Source organism: Crocuta crocuta, unplaced genomic scaffold (assembly GCF_008692635.1).
Source record: "Crocuta crocuta isolate KB4526 unplaced genomic scaffold, BGI_CrCroc_1.0 scaffold175, whole genome shotgun sequence".
NCBI classification, from domain to species: Eukaryota; Metazoa; Chordata; class Mammalia; order Carnivora; family Hyaenidae; genus Crocuta; species Crocuta crocuta.
The window spans coordinates 3,406,667-3,431,431 of record NW_027530988.1 but is presented as its reverse complement, the minus strand read 5'-3'; the positions used below and the strand labels follow the sequence as shown (position 1 = coordinate 3,431,431).

General features: G+C 45.1%; 1 long non-coding RNA gene and 1 pseudogene across 2 annotated transcripts in view; both read right to left on the bottom strand.

Moving 5' to 3' along the window:
* Positions 1–400: 400 nt before the first annotated feature.
* Positions 401–24,765, bottom strand: part of LOC144236785 (uncharacterized) — a 159,642-nt gene continuing 135,277 nt past the window's right edge. The window contains exons 4-5 of one of the 2 annotated variants that reach the window (XR_013336641.1): positions 14,839–15,041; positions 11,928–12,077 (exon numbers count right to left, since the gene is read on the bottom strand). This is a non-coding gene — a long non-coding RNA (uncharacterized LOC144236785). Of the gene's footprint in view, positions 542–11,927; positions 12,078–14,838; positions 15,042–24,765 lie in introns of those variants that run through there. The other variant, XR_013336646.1, reaches the window with a different exon arrangement.
* On the bottom strand, positions 2,564–7,324 carry LOC144236784 (mitochondrial pyruvate carrier 2 pseudogene; annotated as a pseudogene).

The following is a 24,765-nucleotide window of genomic DNA, read 5'->3' as shown; positions in this document are numbered from 1 at the left end:
TTAAGTTCTCAACAACTGATAGTAAAGGAAGTTTGAGAATACAATCAGAATAACATATTTAAAAGCCAAAGATAGACTGTCAAAAATTTCTGATCTGATTCTGTTTCTAGGTGTTAATGTTGATTAATCTTGCCATCACTTTTGGCCTTCTTACTTAATCCATCTTTTTTTTTTAAGTTTATTTATTTAGAGAAAGAGCATGCACGCACAGGAAGAGAGAGAGAGAATCCCAAGCAGGCTCTACACTGCCAGTGCAGAGTCTGAAGCAGGGCTCAAACCTATGAACTGTGAGATCATGGCTTGAGCCGAAATCAAGAGTAGTACATGTTTGCCATCTTAAAACTTAGAAATCAAGTTGGAGATGTTTTCTAGCTGCTTACCTGTATCCAGTTTGGGAAATGTCTTCCATCTCAGATCTCTTCTAAGTGAGGCTGACTCTTGATTATCAGTGATCATCAACAGGTCGTAGTATAATGCATATATTTTCCACAGAGAATCCAAAGGCTGACACAAGCCACTACTTTTGGGAGCACATCTGAGTCTAACAGACAACACAATGAACTACCTTAAGTCTTTGTCACTTCTTATTCTTTTTTTTTAATTTGTTTTTTTAATTTACATTCAAGTTAGTTAGCATATAGTGCAACCGTGATTTCAGGAGTAGATTCCTTAATGCCCTTTACCCATTTAGCCCATCCCCCCTCCCACAACACCTCCAGTAACCCTCTGTTTGTTCTCCATATTTAAGAATCCCTTATGTTTTGTCCCCTTCCCTGTTTTTATATTATTTTTGCTTCTTTTCCATTCTGTTCATCTGTTCTGTGTCTTAAAGTCCTCATATGAGTGAAGTCATATAATATTTGTCTTTCTCTGACTAATTTCGCTTAGCATAATGCCCTCTAGTTCCATCCACGTTGTTGCAAATGGCAAGATTTCATTCTTTTTGATTGCCGAGTAATACTCCATTGTGTGTATATATTATATATACACCACATCTTCTTTATCCATTCATCCATCAATGGACATTTGGGCTCTTTCTATACTTTGGCTATTGTTGATAGCGCTGCTATAAACATTGGAGTACATGTGCCCCTTCGAAAAAGTATCCCTGTATCCCTTGGATAAATACCTAGTAGTGTCACTTCTTATTCTTGATTAATTTCTGATGGAGTGCCTCCAGCCTATAATGCGAATAATAATCTCTTCCTTGACTCTGAATTCATGTAAGAATGCAGCAACAGCATTCAGACAGCAGAACCTGGGAAATAATTTGCTTCCCATTCCTTATGCATACACACAAGCACTTTCACAGAGCAGGCTTTTAACAGCCCAATTAGCCTAATTCAAGGATGGCAAATGTGCCATAACTGCTCCCTAGTTTAGGACTGCCCCCCAAAAATTGTCCCTCTTCCCTGCCCAAGTTCAGAACCAACTGAGAGATAAACACAGGAGTCAAACAGATGGAAAACAACTATTAACAATATAGCCTTGGGAGCATGGGCATGAAAGGCAAATAAACTTACTACTGTTACCTAAATTAAACTTCCCAGGCTTTGAGCCCCTCGGACAGGACAGTGCCTGCCCTTCAGGCTTGCCGCATAGTGGGGATAATAGGCCAAAACAGACAGGCAGTTTCCAAAGAAGGAGAAGCCAGAAGGAACTAAAGAAAGCAGTGCCAGAAATGCCCCCCATACCCAGTTTCTTCTCTCAAACTCCTTCATCTGATTGGTCACTCCTGCCCCCCCTCCTCCCCCCCACTCACCAAGAATAGGCAAGCAAGTGGCAAGGGACCAGCATAGTTTCTCCACTGCTGTGCTTCTCAAACTTGAACATGTATCAGAATCACCTGGAAGCCTTGTTATAAACACATTACTGGGCCCACTTACGAGTTTCTGCTTCCATGGATCTGAGTGAGGTCTAAGAATCTGCATTTCTAGCAAGTTCCCAAGGGTTGAATCATGCCCTAATATAGTGGTTCTCCACCTTGAAAAGCATCGGAATCAAGAAGAGAAAGGAGAGTTTCCTCCTAACATTCCTTAGCTTTTTGTTTTCTTTCTTAACCCATTGGGTTGAGAAAACCCACTATTCCTTCAAGGGACTGTTAATGCACAGTGATGATTTTTGTCCCCAGAAAGCCACATAGTGGGTCATAACATCAATTTTAAAACTCAAAGCCATACTGACTAGAACACTCCTTATTCTATTTCCCATCCTAAATTAGGTCCAGCCACACTGTCCAAAAGAGCTCATTAGAGATTCTTCAGTGAAACTAAATGGCAACATTAAGATATTCCAGGGGCACCTGGGTGGGTAGTTGGCTAAGCGCCTGTCTCTTGATTTGGGCTCAGGTGGTGATCTCGCAGTTCGTGGCATAGAGACCCACATCAGGCTCTTGGCTGATAGTGTAAAAGCCTGCTTGGGATTCTCTCTCTCCTCTCTCTCTCTGCCCCTTCCCTCCTCCCTCTCAAAATAAATAAATAAACAAACAAACATGAAAAAAGATATACCAATAATATGTTAATAATTTTTAAAAATTCCAAATTTGAGTATAAACCTTCTCCATCACAAATTTCCCCAGGTTGAAATCACAACTTCAAAATCAAATTCCCTGAATATTAAAGTCCAAAATCAAACCATCTTGCCTTTGTGTTCAAAGCCAAAAGAAAGTAAGTCCCAAATTCCATCCTCCCTAATTTCTTATTCTTCTGAGTCCTTCTGAGTCCATCTAGAGGAATCTCCATATTCAGGCAGGACTGTGGTTCTTTTAGTAGCTGCAGGTGAGTTCCCTTCCACGGGAACAGAAATCATTCTCTAACGACCTTGAGGTAAGGAGTTAGAACCTTCAGCTGTCCTCCTATGCGCCTCACTGTTGAGGAGATCGAAGAGAATACTAATGATTATCAAAGTACCAGACCCAAACCCACTTGTTTTAGAAACACGTCAATCCTTAGCAGTTAGCAGGTATCTCAGGCAAAATTTTATATTCCCAGAACCGTCTACTTACTGTTGCCAAAGGCCATAGCAAAGATTCGGTGAAATATGAGAGGGGACAAATACACCGAAATGGACAGACTCCTTGACTGCAGGGTTGCCATGATGCTGGTCATCCTATGTCTTTCTTGGAAGCATGTGGCCATTGTGGCACCATATTTCACCATGTTAGGGGGAGGGGTGGGAAGGCCATGAACCCGTACTGTCTCAGCACTTAACAGGATTGAATGTGAGACTTGGCTCCCTTCGAAGAAAGTTTAGAAATCTTCAATGGCGACAGTCCCAAGCACCGGCCCTTATTTCATGGCCTTCTATTTCCAATCCAGCATACTTGAAAACATCTTGATTTCCATTTGCCTCCAAGCCCTGTGTTTCCAGTCCCACCAATGCGGCGAACGTGGTGAACGTGGGTTCCACCCAGCGCAGCAAAGTCCTGCGTCACAGCTCTGGTTGTCACCACGGCTTGTTCTGAAATTACTCAGACCCAGGAAGCCTGCCTCCTCCGGAAGCTTTCTCCCTTAGCTCACACTAGTTTCAGCTGGAAAATTCTCTCAGCAGGCTCCTGAATGCAAGCTGGCCTCGCTTCCCAAACCTGTGCCCAGGGCCCAGCGAGAGGCAAGACTCCTGCCACGTGCTCCTCAAGACCCGTATCTTCCCAGCTTCGAACCGTCCAGGCTCCAAGTAGCCTCTACACCTTGTTCTGCAGCAGTGGAGTACGATTTGAATGTGCTGTTGCCCCAGTTGTCTTCAGAAAGGGTCCGCAGACTTTATTTCAACCTTACTGAAGTATAACTTACATACAATAAAATTCACCATTTTTAAATTAAAAGCTTGCTTTATTTTTCTGCTGTATCAAGTATTAGCTCTCAGTTGACAGTTTGATTTTTTTGTGTGTGCTTTCCAAACATTAGCACAGTTAATATCACCTTATCAATAGCCAGATAACAAATCAAATTGGTCCCAGTGGTTATGTCCACACCTAGATTGTTCAGGTGGTCAGGAGCTTGTATTTGTTTGCTTTAGCTTTTAGTTCTGGTTATATCTCCAAATATGAAAGAGCTAAGAGGTTTCTGCTGCCACCACAAAGAAATTAACAGCAAACAGACTCCAGTTTTTTGGAATAATTACAAGTGAGTGTCTTGACCAAATAAACCTTGTAGCTCTCAAAATGGCAGATTGAGCTGTAAAGAGTTTGTCTACAGGTGCGACCATGTCAGCTGATGCAGCACACATTGGTCCCCATTTCGTAACTGGAGCCCAGAAAAAGCCTGTTTGGGGACCTGCCTGGTGACGGTACAACAGCCTCAATTTCTCTGGCAGCAGGAGCTCCCCCACTTTTGGGGGGACCCGGTGGTAGGTGGCCAGAAAGCCCCAGGCACCGGTGGCTGACATCTCTGCAGACAAGTGGTCAGTGGTCGTGGGCGGCCGGGTGTGAAAGCAGCCGAGTGCTCGTCCCTGGCTGACAACTAAGGACATGCATCACTTTCTCCTGCCACAGTGCCTCTCGTCTTTCTCTCCCCCAGAACGCCCTCCCCATGGCTCAGCCTGCCCTCCTGCGAACCACTGGGCAGTAGGGGCCCAGAAAAGGAAAAAAAAAATCATCATTTTTAAGGAGGAGTTTGATGAGGTTTGACAAATGTATAGTCATGTAACCACCATGACCATCAAAACATAGAACATTTCTCATCACCAGGCAAAAATGTCCTTTGTGTCTCTTGGAGGTCAAGAGCCTCCCTGCACCCACAACCCACAGGATTCACTGATCTGCTCTCTTTCTTCTAGAGTATATATAAATGAATCATAAAGTATATCATCTTATAGATCTGGCTTTATTCACTTTACCATACGCTTTTGCAATTCATGCAGGTTATTGCATTCATCAGTAGCAGCTTATTTTTATCCCCTCCTGCCCCCTCTAATAAGGATGCTTGTGATTACACTGGGCCCACCCCAGTAAACCAGAGCAATCTCTCCAGTTCAAGATCCTTAAAATACCACATCTGCAAAATCCCTTTTACCTGTAAAGTAACACCTTCCCAGGCCCCAGAGATTAAGACACGGACTTCTTTGGGGAACCATTACTCAACCTACAGGAGCGTTTGATTTCATTGTTTTTCTCTATTGTTTATTTCCTACTTTATGGATTTCCAATGTTCTCTCTATTGTTTGCTTCCTTCTTTTTGACTTAGATTATTTTGTTCTCGTTTTCTAGTTTCTTACAGGAGAAAGTTAGGTTTTTTTATTTGAAATATTTCTCTTTTATAGTCAAAGCATTTAATGCCATGAAGTTCCCTCTAAACCCTGCTCTAAATGCATTCCAAAATATTTGATATATTGTGCTCTCAATTTCATTCACTCCAAAAACATTAATTTTCTATAAGATCTTCGACCCATGTGTTATTTTTAAAATATGCTTTTAACTTGGAATTTTTTTAAAGATATTTCTCTTGTTGATTTCTAATTAATTCCTAATTAGAAATGTGCTAATTTACTGCTCTTGTATGAATTTGAGCTTTTAAATTTATGGAGACTTATGACTCAAAGTCTTGAGGACTTTCATGTTTGAAAACATGTGTTCTGCTGTTTTGAAAAGAGTGTGTATTCCGCCGTTTTGGAATGATGTACTCTCTAAACATCAGTTAGGTCAACTTGACTGATAATGTTATTTAAGACTTCTAGATCTTCCTTCATTTTCTGTCTCTTTTCTCTATCACTGGGAGAAGTGCGTTGAAATCTGCAACTAGAATTGTGAATCTGCATCTTCGTTAGCCAGGTGAGCATTTGCTTCATGGATTTTGAATCTCTGTTACTGGGTTCATGTCCATTTAGAACAGTTAGCTCCTCTCAGTGGGTTGACCACTTTCTCATTATATCATGCCCCTCTCTATCCCTGGAAACAGTCCTTGTTGGGTTTTCAAAATACTATAAAAGAGGACCTGAAGTTGCGTGGCTGATCTAACATTGCCTAGCTATGCCTGGCACATCCTTTTCAAGCTAGAACTTCACACATAAATGATTTTAGAGTACAGTTTCTTTTGCTTTTTAAAGTCTTGGACTACAGATTTGCAGCCACGCAATAAAAAAAGTTATTCCCTTCCCTATACCTAAAAGCTGACATATGAAAACATTCTTCTTTCCCTCTGAGCACAACCTTGCCTCAGCTCCCTCTGTTCACTGAGCACAGGGCTCGGCTTGGCTGTTTCTAAGGCTGGCACTTGCCGCCTCGCCTGCATACAAACAGCTGCTTGCCTGGGGATGAAAGTGGCATTAGCTTCTAAGGCAAAATCCTCTGGGGCTCTGCTTGCTAAAAATCTAAGGCCGAAAGCTGCCAGCCCAACCTCACCCCTCAGAAGATAATCGCGTCACTGTGAAAACCAGCCGTGTGGTGCACCGAAGCCCAATAAACCCCCAAAGTTATAGGGAAAACCACGTGACCCGTGTTTATGCCACTGGAGCCCTAAAGCTACCCAGCCAAAGCACCGGACCGCCTATCTGCCTCTCAACGCTCCTGGATTGTACTCCAAACGTCGGGGCAAAGGATATTGGAATCCCGTAAGCTCAATCACCCTCCTGTGCTGATGACAATCACAACCGGTCACATAAAGTGGGTAATAAGGTTTATTTCCCCCACTGCCCTGCAACACGTTGGTCTCCGTTTTGGGTGTTGTTGTTGTTGTTGTCTGTGTTTGTTTTTTCCTACATCACTACCCCTCTGTAAATTCAGGCCCCTCACTCTATTTTGTGAGGGAAGAGCTTCCCAGTATCCTGGAATGGTGACAGAGGGGGGCGCACAGGACAGTTTTGGGTCAAAGCTCAGCCACATCCGGGACTCTGTGGTGCTCCTCTGCGGGGGAGCCACTGGCTGTGGGCAGGGCAGGAGGCTGTGTGGCGCTCTGCCTCCCTCTGTGGGGACTGCTCTCATTTGTACCTCTGCCAGTCAGTTCCTTTCTCATGTAGCCTCTGGCTGCCTCCACGGTTGTGTCCAAGATCACCTCTGCTTCCTAACCCCTTATCCCGGATGACCCTCCTACTCTCCTGGGGAGGAAGAAGACATGGGGTCAGCCTCTCCCTCCAGCTCTTACTAATCTCTTTGATGGCACATATTACGTTTTGCTCCCTTCAGGGTTTTCCTTTTCGAATCCCCATAACCTAGTTCGAAAGTCAAACAACAACTACTACTACAACACAAAAACAAGGGGCACCTGGGTGGCTCAGTCAGTTAAGCGTCCAACTTCGGCTCAGGTCATGATCTCACGGTTCGTGGGTTCGAGCCCCGCGTCAGGCTCTGTGCTGACATCTAGCTGAGAGCCTGGAGCCTGTTTCAGATTCTGTGTCTCCCTCTCTCTCCAACCCTCCCCTGCTCACACTGTCTCTCTCTCTCTCTCAGAAATAAATAAAACATTAAAAAATTTTTTTTAAGGAAAAGCAAACAAAAATGAATATTATTAACCATTTCTTTCTCTTTCCATCTGTATATTCTGACAACCCGGGAGAAGGCTGCAGACATACAGAAAAGTAGGAAGAGCACAAAGGTGAATATACAGGATTCTAGGTCAACACACGGGTTTGCCTACGCTGCACCACAGAGGTCTCACAATCGCTCCAAACGCCCGACCCGGTATAGCCGTCACACACCAGGACAGCCATTAACCATCCAAGTCTAGTCAAGTGACAGCACTGGTAGTGAAGTAAGTCGGAGGCTTTGCGAATGAATGCGCTATGGCTGGAAGTGTGCCAAGACATGCTGCTTGTCAGAAGCACAGCCAGGAATTAACTTCCGGGCTGCCGAGCCCCACCTTGGGGTGACCCGGCAGGACTGACTGGTGGCCAGCTCGGAGCAAGACCAGGACACGGGGCAGAGGCCAAAGCAGGGAAACTGCCACCGTGGAAGATGGGAGCGGAATGAAGGGAGAGAGGAGTCCAGGCCCAGTTTTGCTCCATGAATGGGTGAGCTGGTCACTGGTATCTGAAGACCCCTCTCTCAAAGCACCAGCCCCAATGGGACTCTCTTGAGATGCCTTCTGTTTCCATTCAAAGTTATTTTCTGAAACTAAGAGTCTTCCACCTACCTTTATAAATAGGATATAAGTATAATATAGAAAAGTCAGGGGAGAAAAACACTCATCCTGGGGGGGTAGAGCTGTGTGTGGCTTGAGGCTACAGCAGGTACTAAAACCCCAGCCATCGATGTCATTCCCCTTCTGGGCTGTTCTTTAGTGAGCTATATAATATCATGATGCTTTAAAATTGTTCAGATTGGCAAAGAGTGCTGTTTTGATGGGACTCTGAGGAAAACCCTTATATGGGTTTCAGAGATATAATGGGAAAAATCACTGGCGGCCTTGCACTTATAATCCCAGAGAAAATGGATGCGTGAGGGGTTTTCAGAGTTGATGAAGGACAAGAGTCGTTCTTTCCCCCAAATGACTTTTCGGATTGAAGGCTCCCATGTGAGGGATCATTCTGAGGGGATGTGGGGCATTCATGCCAACAGTAATTATGGCTGGATTCTAATGGTTCCCTGAAAGGTTCAAATCAAGCAGTAGGTTCAGCAGCTGCTGAACGCATCAAGCTGTCCACAAATGCCCTTTATCTGTGCAACTGAGGCTGAGTCTACACAGTCCAAGATGCGGTCAGGATTCCACCACCCCTGAGTTGTAGCACAGCTGCCTCTCCCTCTGACCTCATGTCATACCACCATTTCCTCATGCCGGACACGACAAGCCCACTGGTCTTTATGTTTCTCAAGCACACCAAGCTTGCCTCCTTTTGGTCTTCCAACCTGCTGTTGCCTGTGCCTGGAATGTTCTTGCCCAGACTTGCACGTAGCTGGCTTCTCCTCAACCCTCAGGCCACTCCTCCAAGAGGCCTCTCTCACCAGCCATTCTAAAGAAGTTACGGGACCTCACATTCCACCTTCATGTTTCATTTTCTTCATAGCAATTACTGCTATCATTTTCTGATTTATTCATTCTTTTACTGTCTTTCTCCTCCACTGGAATATAAGCTCTCATCTTCCTTGTTCACTGGTGTATCCCAAGGGCCTTGCCTGGCACATAGTTGACACTCAAGAAATATTGGGCAAACAGGCAAGGGAAAGGGTGATGGCACTGCTCTATGTGGGGGCCAGCTCCTCCCCTCATCCAGGAGCGACCACAAACTTGCAGGGGTCTGCAGGCCTCAGAGAAGCAGTATGTATCAGCCTCACCATTCCCTTGCCTGAGGGATCGCATGTAGGCTCACTGTTGAAAGAATTAGAGGATTGAGGGGCGCCTGGGTGGCTCAGTCAGTTAAGCATTTGACTTCGGCTCAGGTCATGATCTCGCAGTTCGTGGGTTCGAGCCCCGCGTCGGACTCTGTGCTGACAGCCAGCTCAGAGCCTGGAGCTTGCTTCAGATTCTGTGTCTCCCTCTCTCTCTGCCCCTTCCCTGCTCACTCTGTCTGTCTGTCTGTCTGTCTGTCTGTCTCTCTCTCTCTCTCTCAGAAATAAATAAAACATTAAAAAAAAAAAAAGAATTAGAGGATTGCATCTGTCATGTACCAGCTGGTTTTCATGGTTTTCAAGATAGTAAGGACAGCCATAGAGCTTGCTCATTTCAGGTACAGCTACTGTGTCCTAACCCACGTCTCTCAGTGGTGACCCATTTTTAACGACTGTAGTTTTCTCTCGTTCTTCTCTGAGGTATTTATTCACAGCCTGTGGCCCGTTCTGGTTTGCAGGAGTTGGAAAGTGGGTCTGGGGAAGGTGGATGAGCCCTCTGACACAGTGGAGGAGGCCACTGGTCACTGGTCCTGGCTCCTCACATGACAATATAATGAATCTTATTAAGATTAAAGGCAATCGCAGGGCACCTGGGTGACTCAGTAGGTTACACATCCGACTTCGGCTCAGGTCATGATCTCGTGGTCCGGTGAGTTGGAGCCCTGCATCGAGCAGCTCAGAGTCTGCAGACTGCTTTGGATTCTGTGTCTACGTCTCTCTCTGCTCCTCCCTCACTCATGCTCTCTCTCAAAAATAAACATTAAAAATTTTTTTTAAAAAAGATTAAAGGCAAATGCCACTCATGTGCTTCATTTACAAGGATCTTGTAAGGAGTCCGACTTTGGTCCAACTTTCCACCAAGGACAATATTGTCCATGACATGGCTAATATGATAACTGTCCAGCCTTCATGTAAACACAGCTCCACTGCTGAGCGGGCAGCCCAGATTTTACCCCTGGCAAAACTTTCCTGAAGAAATTGTCCAATAAAATCAATTATTTCTCTTTTAAAAACCTTTTCTGTGGGCAGTGGGTAGCTATTTTTAAGTTTGGAACTCGGGTCATATGGAGTGAAATATTTAGAAATGTTTAGAGCTGTTTTGTTCTTTACGAAAACGAGAACGCGAATAACCTAAAAGAAAATATAACACCACTGGCTTGCCCATTCATAAACACATTCTGCTTGGCACTTCCTTCTCTGACATTCTGTGAGGCGAGGGAGCCTGGAGTTGAAATTTCATTTGCATATTATCCCACCAGGATAGAAAATTATTTCTCCTTGTCCAACACTTATCGTGCAGATTGCTCTAAAATCAGATTACAGTTGTTTGTTTTGATTGATTAGTTAGTGCTGCCCTTAAAAAAAAATCACTCGTATCTTATCAGTGAGAAGAAAGCTGAGAAAGCAATTACAAGACTTACTTGTGGGTTTCGGGGAGTGTTTTAACAAGAAATAACTTCTATTTAAAGGTGAGACAGAAACAAACTTCTTTAAAATCATGAGTAAATCTGTCAAATCTGCCAAAGAACCCAAGGGGCCACGAATTTAATTAAATCCAATTAAGTTGTCCTGGGCAGCAGTGAGCACCCATTAAATGCCAGGTGATTCTAAGAGCTGCGCAGGATAGAGAATAAATAGAACTTGAAGTTCACACTCAAGATGCAGTAAGAAGCCTGACGCTCTGCACCAGCATCCCCACCCCCACTCTGGAAGCCTTTTAATGTGTGACCTCATGTTCTGGTCAAGTGTCACGGGATACTTACAAGGGTAAGAGAAGTGGGGCTTAGCTCTGGGGACATGCTATGCCTGCTCCAGGCTTTGGGACCAGACATTCTGGTGTGAATCCCAGCTCAGCACTTAATAGTTTCATGACCTTGGGAACGGGTTTTTAACCTATTTCCTCATCTACCACACGACAATACTACTATTCCTGTAAGGCTGATAACAGGGAATCAGAGATAATATAAGTAAAGAACAGCGTGTCGCCTCTGGTAGCCTGCACCAGCTTCGGGGTCTGGGTTTGTTTTCTCTGCACAGCTGCAGGCCTGGTGGCCGGGCATGCAACTTCCATCCCATCGGTTCCTAAGTTTATCCTGCTGGTAGGTGACCTTGGAGGATCTGCGCCAAGACAAAGCTGCGGAGGCCCTAGGTTTTTAAGCAAGGGCTTCGGCTCTGCAGAGGGGCTGATCCGGGGCACAGGGCTGGGGCCCACCCTGCACCGACAGACTGCGCGGAGAAGGCGGGTGGGAGCAGGCGAGGGAAGAAAATCCGGGATAATGTGTTTAATTTGATCCGTTCCCTGGAGTCATTAAAATGCATCCTCCCCTGGACTCTAAAATTCTTGAGCTGAAATAATCAGTCCAACAGGCTTTTTGCTGAGATAATGCGAGCACAGCTCGCGATGCGTCGGAAAGCTCAGGCCTGTTGAAACACTGCCCCCTTGTGTCGCGGAACGGGAACAGCCTCTTCTCGGGAACCCGCTCAGCCGCCCTGCCTCTCAGCGGATCCCCTCGGAGCTGAAGCTAAAAACAAGGCCGACCCAAATGATCCAGCTAATGTGTAGGTAGGAATGGGGGTGCCAGGAGTCCCATTCCTTATTCACGTGATGGAGAATCTCTGTCGTTCATTTTCAAGCGGTCCCCAAACGAATTCCGAAGGAATTACTGACCTCTACTGTAACCTCTCAACAGGGGAGAAGAAAAGTACTTAACAGACCAGACCAGCTTCCACACAGGAACTCCCAGCCTCCTTCCCTCTCCGTCCCTCTCCTCCGTGTCCTTCATTCCTCCCTTCCATTGATTGGGTCGCTTCTCGGAGAGTAGAACTTTCAAAAAAAAAAAAAATGGGTAAGAAAAGTATTTAGAACATGAGCTATCACATTGTAAACACTTAATAGTAGCTATGTTAGTCATTATTGTATCTTTTTCTTTGCCTCAGGCTTTGCTCTGAGTCCTACAAATGCAGGTGGGGAAGATAAAAATGGCCCCTCCCCTGTGACACCTACATCTACAAATTCTGGGCGTCACCCTATTTGGGCTTTTATCCTTACTGGATGCCACAAAAAAAAAAAAAAAAGCAATGTTTCTAATGTCTAATTTTAAAAAAGTCTAAAACAAAACAATCCATGATAGCTCAAGACCCATCAGAAAAAAAATAGTGCCATTTCTGTCAAACAGAGCCAGGATTTCCACAGGTAAAAGTGTCTGCATGTCTTGGGGAGCTCTTTTTCTCTCCTCAAACATCTCCGTGAAATATAATTCCCCTCCTTCAAATTCCAATGTTTATCCACATCTTTAGCTGAAGGGAAAAATTAATCTTTGCATAGGCAGAATACTGAGCTGTGTGTTTTGAATCATGTTTTTCCTACTCTGGTTGAAATGATATTCCTCTGTCTTACAGAATTTGAGTCTCCAGGAGCCCTCTGCTAAAGGACACATGCCCCTGCGCACACTGCCTCGTTCATGATTAGTCATTAGCAGTCACCAGGAGATTGATCTGTTAAATCCTTCCCAACTTGATAGCGAAAACCAGAGGGGCTCAAAATGAGTACACTTTTAAAAAGAGTATTTTCTGATTTTAAAATAATAAACGCTCACTGTAGAAAACTCTAATGAGGAAAATTACGCCTAGCATGAGATAACTAATCTGACCATTGGATTCTCCTTTCCAGCTAAATAATTATACATCTTGAGACCTAAATAAAAGGATGCAAACTCCATTCCACAACTTGAAGTCCCCCAGATTTCTGCAGACAGATGAGGAGTTGACTTTCACATAGTCAGTCCTTATGCTTCTACCTCCACAAATGCTAGCTCCACTCTTCACCAGGTCTACCGCCACCCCAGCGCACACGTGCACACACACAGCCCTGCTCACATAAGACACTTGTGCCTCGGGTAAGCTGAAGACCAGGAACAAGAGGCATGCATTGCAGCAAGCAGCTTCAAATGAGGCATTTTCCAGGCCTTTCTTATAGTGTCCATTGGCCATTCCTTCTGCCAGAGAATTCCCACCAGCCACTATTTGCTCTGCTGTCCTCAGTCCAGGAATACCTCCCTTATCCTCTGTCCCAGCTCCTGGCTTCATGCAGAGCACTGTAGCCACTTCCTACCCTTGTTTAGGCTCCTGCCCCCTCTTGAACCCCTGACTGAGCCTTCCTTTCTAACTCAAGGGCTTACATCAAGTTCTTTTCTTTTTAAGTTTATTTATTTATTTTGAGGAAGGGAGAGTGTCTGCGCGCACACACACACACACACACACACACACAAATGCACAAGTGGGGGAAGGGGAGAGAAAGGAGAGCCAGAATCCCAAGTTGGCCCCACACTGTCAGCACAGAGCCCGATGAGGGGTCCGAACTCACAAACCACGAGATCATGACCTGAGCCGAAGTCAAACACTTAACCAACTGAGCCACCCAGGTGCCCCATATCAAGTTATTTTCTAAAGCAAGAATAGTTTACCCCTTAAGAGAAACATTATTGCCAATCATTAAAATAATCAAATGTCCACCCCTATTACATTTTTTAATACTTTGGATAGTATGTGATTTTGTATCCTTTTAAAAATAAAGGATATTATGAACATTTCACCATGTCAATAAAAATTACTCAAAAGCTTACATATCACATAACATGTCACCATCAGGATGAGTTAGTGTTCTAGAGGAAGGGTGGGGTGAGGATCATGAAGGGTCTGAGAAGGATCATGTGCCTCGGTGGGCCCAGGAGGACTGGCACTAGTTATTGGGGGATGTGACGTTCCCATCTCCCTTGGGGAAGGAAGCAACACATTATCAAGAAGGGTGCAGATACAGGAAACATGCTTGGAGCATTCCATGATTTAGCTTAGGTTTGGCTCTGTTAAGGAATGTGCAGGGGCATCTGGGTGGTTCAGTCAGTTAAGTGTCCGACTCTTGATTTAAGCTAGAGTCATGATCTCACGGTCATAGGATCAAGCCCCAGGTCATGGAATCAAGCCCCATGTCATGCTCTGTGCTGGGCATGGAGCCTGCTTAAGATTCTCTCTCTCTCTCCCTCTACCCGTCCCTACCTCCACCCACACACACACATGCATGCACTCTCTCTCCCTTTCTTTCTCTCTCTCTAAAAAAAAAGGAAGGGGGCAAACACCCTCAGCACAGCTTTTGTTGAGACACTAGACCTATACCACATTCTTAAGTGACAGAGCAATGCAAAAAGGTGATATTTAAACATCGGTAAACTGTGTGACTGAAGCAAGGGGTGGGCAGAATAATAAACCCAATTTCTTTAAGGTGACAGTACATCAAGTATTAACTATGCTAATGTAGCACGTAGCACACACGATTGGAAATAAACACAACTAAGATAAAATTCTGGAAAAGGTAATGCTTACCCGGTTTTTTATAAATTTTGAGTATTAGAAAGTTCACATGAGTAGGGTGCCTCCTGAATATGTATTATGTAATAATATCTAGAGGGGTAATTTAATTCTAGCCTTTATGAAGATAACAAAAAGACTGGATGAGAACATATGGGCCCTTGCAAGAAATTAGCATTTCTAATTTACTATATAAACAACTCACTACAGTGTGTCCTGCTCACCTGTTCTGCCTCTTTCATGAAGACTTCCTAGGACCCCTCCCCAGCATGGACATGGCTTTGCAGAGGTTCACCTTTCTGTGTTGTATCTCAGACAGGCCTTGACCCACCACTGAGTCTGGAATGTACACCTGCTTCAAGGCCCACCGATATTTCAGACGTAATTTGCTTTTGTACTTGATTTAGTTGTATTATTTGAACAATTCCTGTGAAAAGATTATGAAAATTAAAAAATAAAAATAAATTAAAAAATAGAAACCTTAAAAATCCTTCTGGGTCTGACCCTTGGAAAAACCGCCAGACTTGCTTCACTTACACCCTCGGGCACCCTCCCCTTGCCCCTGTCCCCTGCTCTTCTGCTTTGTCTAATTTCTGACGCAGACTCTCCCTGAGGTTCTGTTTGATGTCTCTGGGCCACCCCTTCTGAATTCAAGATTGTGGTCTATCCCTGGAGTTGGAGGGTCCACTTCCAAGACAACTTACTCCAACAGTTGGCAAGTTGGTCTTGGCTGGCAGCTGAGACCCATTGGGACTATCAGCCAGGGGCTTGAGTTCTCCACGTGGACTCTCCGGATGCCAGGGTTGAGCTTCACATGGCATAGCCACCCTGGAGTAGTTGAACTTCTTTAATGGAAACGGATTTTCTCCAGAAAGCTCCATGAGATGCATGGAGGCAGCACTCTGTAGCAAGGAGAGCACTGGGCCGAAGAGTCATGACCCTGCACTCCCACCCATGAGCTGGGCTCTGCAGGCAGCTCACAACCTCTGAGGCTTTCTCATATACACAATATTGAAAAGTGGGTTTGGGAAATGAGATGAAACCGTCTTCAGCATCGATTCTAACACTCCTAAATCTAATCCAAGTTAAGGAGTAAATGGATACCCATGGAAGATCACTATTTAACCCCACTAAAAATAGTTATTTAGCATCTGTCTGGGCCACAACAAAAGAGAGGAGTTTGAGTATTCATTGGCAGGCACAAATAGCTTAAAAAGTTAGCAAAAATATGAAGAGAGGCACTGGATGACTGACCATCAATGGTTCATTGCAAATAAATAGTCTAGGAAATATCTTCTGAGTTCCTTCAATAATGTGATAGCTCTCTGAATGTTAAGACGGTTTTAGAGGTGAGACCCATTCTAATATTCTTTTTTCAATATGTAGGGCAAAGGAGGGACATATGAGGATTTGGGGTTCAGCTTCAAGGCTAGCAAGAGACATCTTCTGGGTTGTAGGAGTATACACTGCTGCAGAGGACATCCCACATTGCACCTGCTGCCGTGCACCTTGAGAAAAGCCACATTCAAAGCAGATGTCAATGGAGAAAGGAACTTCCCAGAACTATTCTATTCTTCCCCTTCCATCCTGAAGTCACAGAACATAAAGTCTGTGTTTTGTGGGTGGTGTATGGAGACATGCTTCTTTTGCTATGCCTAACATAGCACTGAACAACAGAGGCAACTGCGGTGTGCGGGGGACCTGGAGGTTTGCCCGTCAGGACCCCGCCACCAGCTCTCGTGTTACCTCGTCAATTAAATCACATCAGTATGGGAGGACAGCCCCAAGCTCCAATCTATTGACAGGATTGACTGGGGCACTCTGAGTTTAATCTAACAAGAAACATCTAGAGGGCCATCTGAGCTTGAGTCTTCTCAAATGTGACTGACATGCAGAGGTTTTATAAAGAGCACATGAGAAAGCGCAGGTGGGTCATCAGGCCTAACACGGCACCTGGCCCGTAGCAAATGCTCATGAATGGTTTTGCAGCTGTGCACTGAAGTGCAACACTCTCTCAGGTGGTTCTGTGTGACCCAGCTTCAGTTAGATAAAAATGGGGCAGGAGGAGGTCAATCTTAAGCTGAGTCTAAAGAGTCAAGCTATTAAGGAGAAGGAACTAGCGTCACTGCCCAGAGTCAGGTCCAGTGGAAAAGGCCCATCTCTTCAGGTTGCTCTAACTACCCGCCTCCCGGCCGCCTGCACCTGCTGCAGGCTCACGCGGCCCTGGGGCCTGTGGGGCAGCTATAGGCCTTCACTGGCTCTGAGACAAGGCAGCACCACAGGAGAAGTCTTGGCTCTCCCACGAGGACTTAGGACCATGGGAGGGGATGAGACACCACAGAAAGGACCCAGAGCCTAGCTCTGACACCAACCAGCTGTGAGGCCAAGCAAGCACATTCCTCTTACCTCTCCGGGCCTGGTTTCCTTCACCTCTAACAGCGCAGTTGGAAGTGAACGAGGAGGAGGGTGGTGGACTACGTGATCTCTAGGGACCCTTCAGCTTTAAACATTCTCCAGGTTGCGGCCCCTGGGTGGCGCAGTCGATTGAGTGTCTGACTCTTCATCTCGGCTCAGGTTATGATCTCACAATTTGAGTTCAGGCCTCGCATTGGGCTCTGCACTGATGTTGCGGGGCCTGATTAAAATTTTGTCTCTCCCACTCGCTGCCCCTCCCCCACTCGTGTGTGCTCTCTCTCTTAAAAAAGTAAGTGGACTCCAGGTTTCCAAACTTTTCAGTTTGGCCTAAATGCTGAGTTAATTTAAATCATGCTTCCCCGATCGAAATACAAGACGCACCTGTATCTTCTTTCTCACGGACAAATGCCTGGTTGACAACTTTGTTCCTGTCATCTTTTTAAATGAAAGATTAAAAACCTTGATTAAAGTCATACCGAGAGCAGGTGAGAGAATTCAGATCTTCAAACTACAGGTTCATGCTCTTTCTAGTCCTATTTCTATGATTTCTGTAATCATGGGGGCAATCTCACAAGACTCATGAAAACTGAATTTGGAAAGGTAAAGTACTCAGGAATGCTGAATAAAGGATCTGATGTCTTCTAATATATGATTTCCCTCACATGTGGAATTTAAGAAACAGAACAGATGAACATAAGGGAAGGGAAACAGAAAGGGAGACAAGCCATAAGAGACTCTTAAATAAGGAGAACACGCTGAGGGTTGCCGGCGGGGTGTTGTTTGGGGGGAAGGGCTAAAGGGGTGAGGGGCGTTAAGGAGGGCACTTGTTGGGATGAGCTCTGGGTGTTACATATAAGCGATGAGTCACTAAATTCTGTTCCTGAAATTATCATTACACTATATGTTAACCAACTTGGATTTCAATTTTTTAAAATAATAAAAAGTAAAATGTCCAACTATTAAAAAACAAAAAAGATCTGATATCTTCTGATCTCCCATCTTCATTTTACCAGAACCTAAGAAAGCCAGAGGAGCCTCACTAACAACCCCCCACAACACAGACATAAGGGCAGATCAGTGATGGGGTAGGGGGAACCCTTGGAAAGACCGGCCCACTATAGGGCTGTGAAAGAAATGGCCTCAGAAGTGTCTTTCTTATTGAGAAATTTTCTCACTGTCGCTTCTCCAAAACAAATGTTAAGTATTTCCAGCCAAGGTTCTGGTTTTTCTGCTGTTTCAGCTTAAGAACCTTTTGAACATGAACATGAGCACCACCAGCTCATGTGTGTGCTTTCCCCGAAAAACTTGCAGTAATGACACAGTTAGCAAACCAGAGCCTAATCCTTCAAAGCTCCCTCTTTCACAGGTTTTGCTGCCAAAATCTATTATGCGAATAATCTGTTTTTGTTATTGTTTTCTTTTTCCTTTTCTAGTAATTTCAGGGGCTATTGATGTGTAAAAGGATGAAGGGCTTAAAAGAATAAAATAAATTTTAAAGAACACTTTTTAAATGGCTGTTTATCTTTTTGTTTACAAGTTGCACATGCTTATTGTAGAAGATTTAGAAAATATAATGAAGCATATGGAAAAGAATTACTTGGCTATCAAGCCCACCACCACGAGAAATATCACTATTGAGAAAGCAATTTTTTGTATGGGATCAATCTGTACTTTTTGGAAACATGATTTTTTCTGCCACTTAGCAGCATATGATGAAGCACGTTTTTTGGCAACAATTAAACACATGTCCGGCTCTCAGACCTGAGTCAGAATGCCACCTTTAGAGCATTATTTTTTAAAAAATAATAAATAATGCTTTTTGGATAACAGAGAATTCAAAAAGAAACAATCCAACAATCTAACAATTTTTTGTCAAGTTAAATATGGCTTGTACATTTTATTAATAAAAGTGATATTAAACATGGCTTTTTTTTTTTCTAGGAGAGAGAGAGAGACAGCGTGAGCAGGGGAGGGTCAGAGAGAGAGGGAGTCACAGACTGAAACAGGCTCCAGGCTCTGAGCTGGCAGTCAGCACAGAGCCCGACGCGGGGCTCGAACCCACGAACCCCGAGATCACGACCTAAGCGAAAGTCGGACGCTTAACCGACTAAGCCACCCAGGCGCCCCTAAACATGGCTTTTGAATGATTTGGGTATGAACATTTTGTTGTCTTTATATTTTTTGAACATGAACATGAGCACCACCAGCTCATGTGTGTGCTTTCCCAAATGGAACCCAAATGGTTCCATTTGGCCAGTTTGCAAGTAAACGTAATTAAAGCAAGTTTTTACAATGTTCCCCTCATCTCAGAGGTTTAACATAATGAAAATTTATTCTTGCTCATGCAATTGATACTTTGTATATTAAGTATGCAAATTTATACTTGCTCAGCAAACTTTGGGCAACTCCCTTCCTTGGCTCTATTACAAGCAGTGACTCAGAGATATGTGATCTTTCCATTTAGTAGCTTTACCATCTGGAACACGTGACCATGGAAGAAGGAAGATCGAAGAGAGTGGGAATCATACAGGCAGTGTTTTGTTCAACCTAGAAGCGGAGTACATCCTCCTTCACACATATTATTGGCTGAAAGCCTTCACGTGATCTGAACCTACCTGTGAGGGAGTCTGGGAAATGTAGTCTTCCTTTGTGCCTAGAAAAAAGAAACTGGTAAACCCCTAACAGATTACTTACAGGACCACTTACAAATGAACTGTTCTTTGTGTTTCCACCTTAACGCCGTCTGTTGTTTTGGCTATTTAAAGAGCTGTTCATTGTACAACCAATTGGATTCCACAATCCAGGTCTCTCCTTGATGGTTAAAATAGCCACAGTACAGTATATGGAAACAGTCTCTCTCTGTCTCTCTCTTTCTCTCTCGTTGCTATCGGCAACTGTGCTAACAGCATAGTTGATTAGGATATATTAATAATATATCCTTATAATAAGCATAGCTCTATACCAGACACTGTGCTGTGTGCTTTACTTTCATGCATTATCTCAATTGAGCTTCACAAAATTATATGAGGCGGTCACTAATTATCATTTTCATTTTACAAATAAAGAAATGAAGCTTAAGTGAGAGAACTTGCTCAAAGGCATACCACGACGAGGTTCAAGCCCATCTGGCTCTGAAACCTAAGCTCTTAACTCCCATGCTGTACCGCCCCCTGTCGGAAAGAGGCTGCCAGTGAGGAGGAAGGGAGCTCTGTGGGGAAGGAACTTCTGGCTTTCCTGACCTTACTGTCACCATGGTTCTAAGCTCCATAGGCTGCCGCCTTATCCTCCGGCACTTTTGCCATACACGACCTAGACTAAAGCTGTGTACGGCCCACCTTCCGCTGTACCCCGGGATGATGCGCTCACAGTTCTGCTCTGCCTCGACACTTGCTCTGTTTCCAACCCAGCCTACTGAGTGATGTGCAGCATGGCTCTAAAGCACAGCCCGTACATTAGTCTGGACCCCGCTTGCTCAGTTTGATATATTGCCGTATGCGGTCTTTAAATGTTTGCATGGGCCAGCTCTATCTTCCCAACTAGAGGGTGAGCCTGAGACCAAAGCCATGTGTTTCCCCAGAACATAGCACAGTAGAGGCACAGCGGAGGAAACTGAGAAACGTGGGCTGATTTGGGGAGAGCAGCCCTGATATCACCTCCGTACCTAGTTTCCTCCTCCATGGCATCCGGGGCTGGGGCAGGAAAAGATCTAAGGGCTCACCCAGCCCTATAGTTCTGTGTATCTCTGGCCACTACTCTTCAAGGGCACGTGGTCCAAAAGTTCTAGAAATTTTTCCTGCAAAGCCAAAGTCACCAAATGGTCACAGGGTGAGTGTAATCACATACTCACCAGCTAACCTTTCCAAACACATGCGACCATAACTGAGTTATAAAGAAAATTGCATTTTAAAGTGACAAAAAGCCATTATTACAAAATGACTAATAATGCAGCAAAGAGCCGTGAAGTGATTTTTGCCTGAGTCATTAATCAATTGATGCGCTTTGAAGAGAAGCTTCCTTATGCATGTTGCTAGTCATTTATTCAAATCAAGTAAATATTGTCCACGTTGTCCACTGAGAAAGTACAGGGTGATTTATTAAGGAATTGAGCAGATAAAATTTCTTGGAGAAACTTCACAATGACGGAGTCTTTCAAAAAACTGTTTTCAGGCGTCCGGTGGGCTCTACAGGCTTCGTGCTGTATTTGCTCATCTTTGGGCCTCACTGGGTCCTGTCTGATGCTGTAATACAGTGAAGGTCAAGGCAACCTGCAGTTGTCTAATGGGTTAGTTGCTCTCAGGAATGAGGACAATACCATTCAAGAGGCAAGAGCTTGCTGACAAAGACACTGACACATGTTACTTTCTTTTAAGTCAAATAGGTTGCCCCCTGTTCTGGTGTCTTAAATAGGTCATTACTTTCCAGAATCAAACGCCTCAAACTTGGGTGTGTTTTGTTTGTACCTGGTGGCATCTCCTAGCAGAGTGTGCTACTCCAGGCTTATTCTACGGCCGCTATTACTACTGCCAAGGAGAAGAGGGATGGAGGAAGGGGAGTTCAAGGACCTGCAACCAATGATCTTATACCACTTGGAAGGAAGGGCTCCAAACAACCACAAACGTGAGTCTACGGGAAAACAATAACGATGACCCACTTTATCATTAGCCAGCATAAAATAACAGCTGGAGGGCAGAGCAATCTGTGGGGGCCACGTTGGGACAAAATTTAGACCAGGTGATAGCTACCCAATGGCAAAACATCCAATAAATTCAGGTACATTTTTTTTTAAGCACATCTTTTAAGTTCGTGTAAGCAGCTGAATTTTTTTCCTTTCATATGGGCTATTCCAATAACTTAGAAACACTGCCTGGGACTTCTCACGGGAGTTTTGTGATCCGATTTTGCAAACTAGCTTTAAACGCAGACACTCACGGACTCGGAAACACACATGCGGACACACAGTTAGAAATCTTCCCTTTTTGCTGTGTCCTTCAAACACCTCCAGGATCCCCTGACCCCTCAGGAGGAATATTTCTAAGTCCTCTACAGGTGTAGAAGAATCTGTCCCCTTCCTTTGGAAGAAATGATGGCAACCAGAAGGGACGATCCCCATAGGCAGGGTCTCATCCCATCCCACCTTTCACTCCTATCCTAATTTAATATTGTTCGCAAATAAAAAATGAACGCCTTTAGGACTGGCTTCATTGTTGAAGAAGTGCTTCCTATAAATGTTTCATTACGTTCTGTCCTTCCTGCCAGCATTCATGGAGAGGCCATAAGTATGTGTCAGCACAAACTCTACCTCCTAAAGCTCACCCGGCTCACCCATTTCTGTCCGTCTCCACTCTTTCCCCAGCAGGACTGTAAGTGTATAAGGCTGCTGACCACAGGCCCTGCTCTGTGCCTCCATCCTCTCTGCTCCCAGACACAGTGTGCTCTGAGAAGCTCTCATCCCGACTTTAGCTGGTTCCCAGGGCTCTTAGACCAAGTCCAGTCTTCAGTATGGACTGCAGAGTCCTGCCTCTGCTGATTTCCTTCACCTTGTCTCCATCTGCTGCCCCACGCTGCCCACTCAGCAAAGAAAGCAGGCTCTGCCAGGTCCTTGGGGACAGGTCCTGGTCTCCCCTCGGCCTTTGCCTGGGCTCTCATCCACCCTCACCCCACCCCCATCTTGTCCCCGCTCCTCCTTTGGGCCTGCATTTAAATGTTGCATCCACAGGACACCTGGGTGGCTCAGTCAGTTAAGCATCCGGCTTTGGCTGGAGTCATGAGTTCAAGCTCTGCATCCGGCTCTGTGCTGACAGCTCAGAGCCTGGAGGCTGCTAAGGATTCTGTCTCCCTCTCTCTGCCCCTCCCCTGCTTTCTCTCTCTCAAATATAAATAAAAACATTTTAAAAATTAAAATAAAAATAAATGTTACATCCTCAGGGAAGCCTGCCTTCTCCCCACACCAAGTTGGGATCCCTATTTTATTTTCTCATGGCACATGCTACCTCTCCCTCGGGGCCTTCCTCAGCTGTAACCGAGTAATTGTTGGCTCCCATACTGAACAGACTGCTTGTCAGTGCAGCTGAACAGCCCAGGGCCTGGAGTCAGGGTGCACAGCTCAGACCTCAGCTCTGCCGATCATTTGTGTCCTGGGGAAATCTCGACGCCTCTCTGGGCTTCCATTTCTGCATCCGCCAGATCGGGTTAGCCATAGCAGCTGCGGCACTGGGTGACTTGGACGTTAGATGAGACAGCAAGTGGCCCGTGCCTGGCATGTAGTGAGCACTCAGTAAATATTAAGAAACCTTAGTAAGTACCCAAAACGTGTTTGCTGACAGTATGATGCTTTTCATGTAAAATGGGGATAACAGCATCTGCCCCACCAATCACTCAAGATGAATTTATGATGAAGTGAAGGACTGAGTGTGAAAAAGCTCCACACACACAGAGTCCCGCCACTGCCACATACACTTTCCAGACTTACACCTTACCTTGCTTGGCCAAAGCAAGGACTGTGTAAATACAGTCTCCACGGGTCTAGCTGACAGTCTGGTGCTTTATCCCCTGGGGGAAATGTTAGCCCTTAGTGAATAAACAGACCTTGAAGTTTCCCTTCAGGGAACAGGTACTATTTAAAGCCTTGCAAGAGCAGAATGCTAATGGCCAGCGACTGCACAAGCAGTGAAGTATGCTGGGGTGCATGACTTAAGCCCTAATTAATCAAGCTACTCCCAACCCTGTCCACAGTCAATGCATTTTCTCTAATTTAGTTCAGTGCCACAGGGAAGTGTATATTCCTGCTACGAATAGAGCTCTAGAGGTACACGGGTTCTGGGCATTGGAAGGCATCTGAAGACCATTGAACTCAAAAGCCTGTTCGTGCACATCCACAATTCTCTCCTCGATGCGTGGCCAGGCTGCAAGCCCCAACCTTCCTGGATGGGTCCCTTAGCACAAGGATGGGCAGGTCCCAGGCCCAGGTAGCACGGAGAAAGCTCCTGGTCGACCTGCCCACTAGGACTCTGAGGCAAGGGAAGAGAGCCCAGTGAAACAACATTGAGGTTCATACTGGGAACCAAGAAAGGATGCTGGGGCCAAGGAGAAAGAGGTGAGGATTCTAACAAGGAGGAAACAGCGAAGCCAGGTACCAAGATGAGGTGACATGGTAAAGACAGAGCCTTTCCACTGGACTACTAGCAGCACTCTTCCTAGACACTCATGGGTGCTGGGGTGAAGTCACAAGGCAGGCTGAAGTCTTCAAGAAAACAAACAACGAGAAAGGAAGGAGAAAATGAAATGTCATCCAATGATACTGAATGATGCACTGGACTGGGAGTCAGGAACCCTGCTTTCCAGTTCTGACCCTGCCCCTCGCACCTTTGGGTAAATGATACAATCAGAATGGAGCCATTCCATAGTCATCGCATCCCCAATGTGACAAGGCACTCAGTAGACATGGTGTGAGGAAACTTCTGTTAAAGTTGGTGTAGTTACAACCTTCCATCCTGGTCAAGAGGGTTCACACATAGCTGCCCCCAACCCCAGCTCTCTTAGAAGATGGGGAGTTGCCAAGCCACCTGTGATAGGTCAGTGCTCTCCATCACAAACGTCCATGTGCCAGTCCATAATGAGGATGCAGCTGCACCAAACAGGCTCTACACGTTGTTACCTGTGAACCTGTCATCACTGTGAGAAATCTACAGACAACGTGGATGAGACTAGCTGCTGATTGTCAGATAAAGAAGAAACTA